The sequence below is a fragment of the Rhopalosiphum maidis genome, chromosome 3, assembly GCF_003676215.2.
Source record: "Rhopalosiphum maidis isolate BTI-1 chromosome 3, ASM367621v3, whole genome shotgun sequence".
In the NCBI taxonomy this organism is placed as follows: Eukaryota; Metazoa; Arthropoda; class Insecta; order Hemiptera; family Aphididae; genus Rhopalosiphum; species Rhopalosiphum maidis.
In genome coordinates, this window is record NC_040879.1 from 5,481,717 (window position 1) to 5,487,872 (window position 6,156).

Sequence of the window (6,156 nt, forward strand, 5' to 3'; positions counted from 1 at the left end):
GAAAGGGAAATATATGTATATGTTGTACATACTGTATCTTTGTTAGTATGCAGTTACTTTTGAGGTTATACACATACACATACAAGATAATGTGCACATTCTTGTTATTAAAATGTTTATGAATTGTGATGTCAAGTAAAAATTATTATTATTTTATTTGAGTATTAAACTATTGACTAATTGAACAAAATAAATAAATAAATAAATAAAATAATATTATTACAATATAGTAGTAAATAAAAAAAGAACTCTTGTAGTAATATTTAATCTGAGATCTAAACAACTAATTATTAGGTAAGTAGTAATAATTTCCAATTACTAAATAATTGTTATAAAAATTGTAAAGTGTATAAAACAAAAGTAACAAACTAATTAATAATTATGTTATTTAATATTAAATATGATAAAGTAATCAAAATAATATTTTATTAAAACATGAAAACCACACTATAAATATGAATACTTATTAAGTAAAATATATAATTTTCTTGGCATTTACTACCTATCTCTGACACTTTATATTTACAAACTTCAATAAAATCAATTACATTGTTTTAGAAATCATCAATATGGCAGAAAATTGGGATAATATACCAGGAATAAATCAAGAATATGGACAATTAGACTTAAATGCAACTGATGGTCAAACAGATGAAAATGATTGGATTAATTTAGCCCAAAATTTCAATCGTAGATATATACCATGTACAAATTATACAGATTGGGATCCTATAAATAACAATGGTCATACCGATGATGACAAACTAATTGAAGAATTTTTTTAAAATAAAACTACAATTATTGAATCTTCTAATGATACAAATGCGGATCATGACGACTCGAATCAGACAACATCTGATGTTGAACATCAAGCTGATACAACAACATTTGATGTAGTTGAACATCAAGCAGATATTGATAGTTATTATGAAAATAATGAACAAATCAATATTGAATGTACTGATTCAAATTCTTTAAATGATTCTTGGGGAAATCCAATTTCTAGTGATCGATATAATAATGACATTGGAAATAATTCAGAATTAAATGGTAGTACCAAGAAAAACAATTATAATGATTATCATCCTGAGAATTCTTGGAGTAATGATATCGAAACCAATAACTATCAAAAATATGAAAAAAACGGTTACCATGAAAATGTTCGCAGTCACCAGCAAAGCACACGGTTTCCCAAAAAATCTAATAATGATAAAAGAAATGGTAAATTTGAAAAGCCCATCATACAAAAATCAACTTATATTCCTCCAGAATTTGAAGAAAATGATGACCTAACACTAGAAGCAGGATTGAATTTTGAAAAATACGATAAAATTGAAGTAACAGTAAGTGGGATGGAAGTACCCAAAAACATAACATCATTTCAAGATTCTGGTTTGCATCAAGTATTAATAAGCAATTTAACCAAATGTCATTATACTATTCCAACTCCAATACAGAAGTATGCTATACCAATCATTATGAATGGAAAAGATATGATAGCTAGTGCTCAAACTGGTTCTGGAAAAACTGTTAGTAAAAATAGTTATTTTAATCATTTTATTATTATATGTGAAATTGTAATTATTGATTTTCAGGCAGCTTTTGTTTTACCAATTTTAAACAATTTAATCAGTGAACCAGCTGAATTAATTGTTGATTACAATCATTGTGAGCCACAAGCTTTAATCCTGTCACCCACTAGAGAACTTGCTATACAAATATGTGAAGTTACAACTAGATTGAGCAGAAACACTTCAATAAAATGTGAACTTCTTTATGGCGGAACAGCCACTTATCACCAAAAAGAAAGAATTTTGGTAAAATGAATAGTAATTTATCCATTGATAATATATAATTAATATAATTTGTTGTTTCAGAGAGGTGGTGTTCATATAATTGTAGCTACTCCAGGGCGTTTAATTGATTTTGTCAATCGAGGTTTAATTACCTTTTCATCTTTGCGATTCTTTGTACTTGATGAAGCCGACCGGATGTTAGACATGGGTTTTTCACTTGATATTGAACGTATATTAAATGATAACACTATGGTGTCATCGGTAAATAGTTTAAATTTTATTTTAAGTATCCCCCTAATAATAATCTTGCTTATAGTTTGTATAACTACTATTTATGTATTCATATTTATATGTTAAATATATTAAAAAAAGAAAATGTATTACATTTTAGGCAGAGAGATCAACAGTTATGTTTTCAGCAACCCTGCCCATGGACGTTCAACATATAGCAAAGTCTTATTTAAAACCAGATTATATATCAGTAGCTGTTGGAGTGGTTGGAGGTGCCTGTAAAGATGTTACACAAACGTTTATAGAAGTGAATAACTAGTTTCAAAATACAAAGTAAATTCAATATTCTATATAATAATCTGAAATGAAATATAATTTTAATTTCATAATAGCATGTTTTATTAATTTTTATGCTATACTTTATTGAACAAAACTAAATAAATTATATTAAAAAAATGTTTATAAATTATATGAAAATTAAATTAATGTATATTTTGTATTCTAAAATGTTCCAGTAACATCTGAGTATGTCCAAGAGGAGGAAGAATGGTAATCTCAAATAATACCAAATTCATGCAAAAAAAAATATATTTGGTGAAGCAATTTCAGTTATTAATTTACTCAATTGTATTATGTGAATTATTACTTAAGTATAAGCTCAAATGGATATAATTTATCTTTTGCTTCTAGTTAATCCAACTAAGTTTTTTTATATACATCACTGAAAAACATTGATTTTTTACTTATAATTATAATTTATTATTGTATAACATATTTTTTTAGTTATACTTTATGAGTAAGGCCTAAAACTAAAGACTGAAAAAAATATTAGGTTTTGTTTTTATTTATTATTTATATATTATTATAAAAATTTAGATTTTTATGTTGAATTTTTATTGTAAATAGCAAATTAAATATATTTTTTAAGTTAAAATTTATAAATAATAAACATATATTTACTTACTAAGAGACTGTCATACACTTTTAGCTACTCCGCAATCAATTGGTACAAAACTTAGATGTGTTGCCCCAGGAGAGTATTATCATTTTGGATTATTTAATGGTATACTAAGATTTGCATCATCTAAATTAAGTGAGATACAAGTTTTTATTAGTGTGGATGGTTTGCCTTTAACAAAAAATATTATTAGTTAATTTTGGTCTATATAGGCTTATATTGTTGGTACCTATTAAACCAATTACCAGTAGGTGTGTATCATGGTTTTTCTAAACCCATGGATAAGTGAAGTATTTTTATCAGATTCTATTTTTGAAGCCAAAAATTTATTAACTAATGGAATAGGTATACTTTAAAAGTAACTATTAAAGGTTTTGTTTGTAGTGATACTCCAAATTGAAAACTGAAGGACACTCAGGCTTTTCATCGTGTAGTCAATGTACAATTGAAGAAGAATATTTTCAAAATAGGGTATGTTTTCCATATTCTAAAAACAAGTGCCCTAAAATAACTCATGAATCATTTTCAAACACCCCTTATTAAAATTTACTGGATCTGTGCCTGTGTGTGATAACTCATAAAAATGGACCATTAATTAATAACAATAACAGTAGAATTAAATATAAATAAAATTACAATTTTCACAAATACTTCTCAAGATAGTAATATTTTAATAGGAAGTGGTAAAGTAAATAAAAAGCTTAAAACTTAACTTTTAAAAATAAATATATATTATGGACCTAACCTTTCGTCTCATTCTACAAATTTGTTATTATTTGTCTGCCTAATAATTAACCTTTATTTTTTTTTATTAACATAAAAATATCATTGTATTAATTGTTAACAATATATTTGTTGTAAACAATTTAAATATATTGGTACTTTTACAGTATATTATAAAAATTATAAATTGTTATTGTATATTTTAGTTAACCTAACCTTAGGTTAAACATTACGAGATTAGTAAAATATACAAATATATACAATGAGTTCCGCTTGATGTGATCACTGGTTTATAGAATCAACCATTTATTGGAATCAAAATTAAAAATCCCAAACCAGTTCTTATGTTACTAATGTTAAATTAACCTTTTATTAGAATCACTAAGTACCAGATAATTGAATCATTTTTAAGAACATTCTTATCGTTTTAATGGTATTTTAAACTTTAACTAAAAAGAAACAAGAGTTGTTTTGAAAAAGTTAAAAGGAGCTATTCAAAAATATGTCAAAAATGATACTTTTCAGTTATTCCAAAAATTCTAGGTACAATATGTACATATTATTTTTATTTATTTATTTTTAAATAACTAAATCATGTAATTATTATATTAACTGAACATGAATTTTAATTTCAGGCTAATACAAAAATGAAATTAGTAAATTCTCAAGTACAATAAAAAATAGATGGTTTCATAACTTTATTTTATTTTAATCTAATTTTAAACATACATATAAATATAAACTCATCAATAAAAAAAGGCATTTTACGGAATCAACCGGTTAATAAAATCAAAATGATCTGAACTAATGTGATCACATTAAGCGGCACTCATTATATTATATTTATGTTAATATAAGTTTTTGTTTTTAGAATGATTTATGGATTGATAAGACCCAACTTAAAGCTGAAATGCTTATTGTGAAGAATCGTATTGGTAAAGATAATTTTGGTTAAGCATCTATTTTATCACAAATTAACAAAAAAGTTTTTCCAAATTTATATAAGCTATTACAAGTAGCACTTACTATTTTAGTAAGTTCAACTTCGTGTGAAAAATCATTTTCAGTAATTTGGCAAATACAAACATGGTTTAGTAATTCTATGACTAAAGATAGTATTTCAAATATATCGTTACTCCATTTTGAGTGAGACTTCGCTAATATTATTAATGGTGAAGATGATCTTAATATATTTGTCAAAAAAAGTAAAAATTTAAACTTGATACTATAGGTAATAAACTCCCAATATTTTATAAAACAAATAGTTAAATGTAAAATAGGCAGTAACAAAATAATAACAAACTATACAGGCGTCAGACAAAAATTACTGCATTCCACACAGAGTATGAAGAAAAAAGTAATTGTAAAAACTTAGTAGTTTTATTAATTAATTTATATTTATTTACCTAATAGTTATCACATTTATGTGATTCAATTTAGTATTAATTCACTAATTAATATTTTAAATGTGTTACTAAATACTATTTCCTACAAATTAATGAAATATTTTTCAGAAAATTAATTTAACATTTTAGATAGATATGTAACACAGTTAAAAAGTAAAATATCTTGTATTATCTAATCATTAATAAATATTATAATATTTACTCTTAAAATTTGTTGGTTTGGCCCATATTCTAATATTTCTGGATTTAATTCTAACGATTTTACATCACTAAACTCAACATGAGTGAATACGATTAGTTTTTCTGGACTAGATTCTACCTCTGCGCTGTCAATGTTAATACAATTTGGTTTGTCTTCGAAACTCTTCATCGACATGTTTAGATCACTGGAAAACTGGATTTTTAACAGGCTAGTTAATTATGTGTCTTTTTCTTTGCATTATTAACAATATACTTAAAATACTAAACACCGTTATCCGTTAAAAATTGTAGATATAATATAATATTAGAATAGCGTAGTAAAACCGTTTGGTGTAAGGCCGACCGATTCACAAGCAGAACTAACGAATCATACTCATTAATCGCGTCTCGTTAACGCTGTATAGCTGCCACTATTATTGGACTATTTTTATCCTTAACAGTAAACATTATAAGTTATTTTTCCAGAACCATAGACAGACGATGGCGATAACATAATAGTCGATTGATGATTATATTATTATAACAAAATATTATTATTATTATTATTATTATTATTATTATTATTATTATTATTATTAATAATAATGTCGATGTGATAACTGAATCATTTAAAATTTGAATTATCAAATAAAATATTCTTTGGATATAAAAATAAAAATAAATAATAGGCTCAAAAACTTTCCAGTTCTCATACATGGACGTATAAAATAGTACATTTTTATACAGAGGGCTTTAGCCCTATAGGCACAGGAGCCATTTATAGACCAAAATTCTGGTACCGCAGGTCCGCACCTAATTTGCTATCGTCTTTAAACAATACAACAATACACATTCTATAAAA

At 25.1% G+C, this 6,156-nt stretch overlaps 1 pseudogene; it reads left to right on the forward strand.

The window, feature by feature from the left end:
* Positions 1–569: 569 nt before the first annotated feature.
* On the forward strand, positions 570–4,663 carry LOC113560114 (annotated as a pseudogene).
* The last annotated feature ends 1,493 nt before the right edge of the window (positions 4,664–6,156 follow it).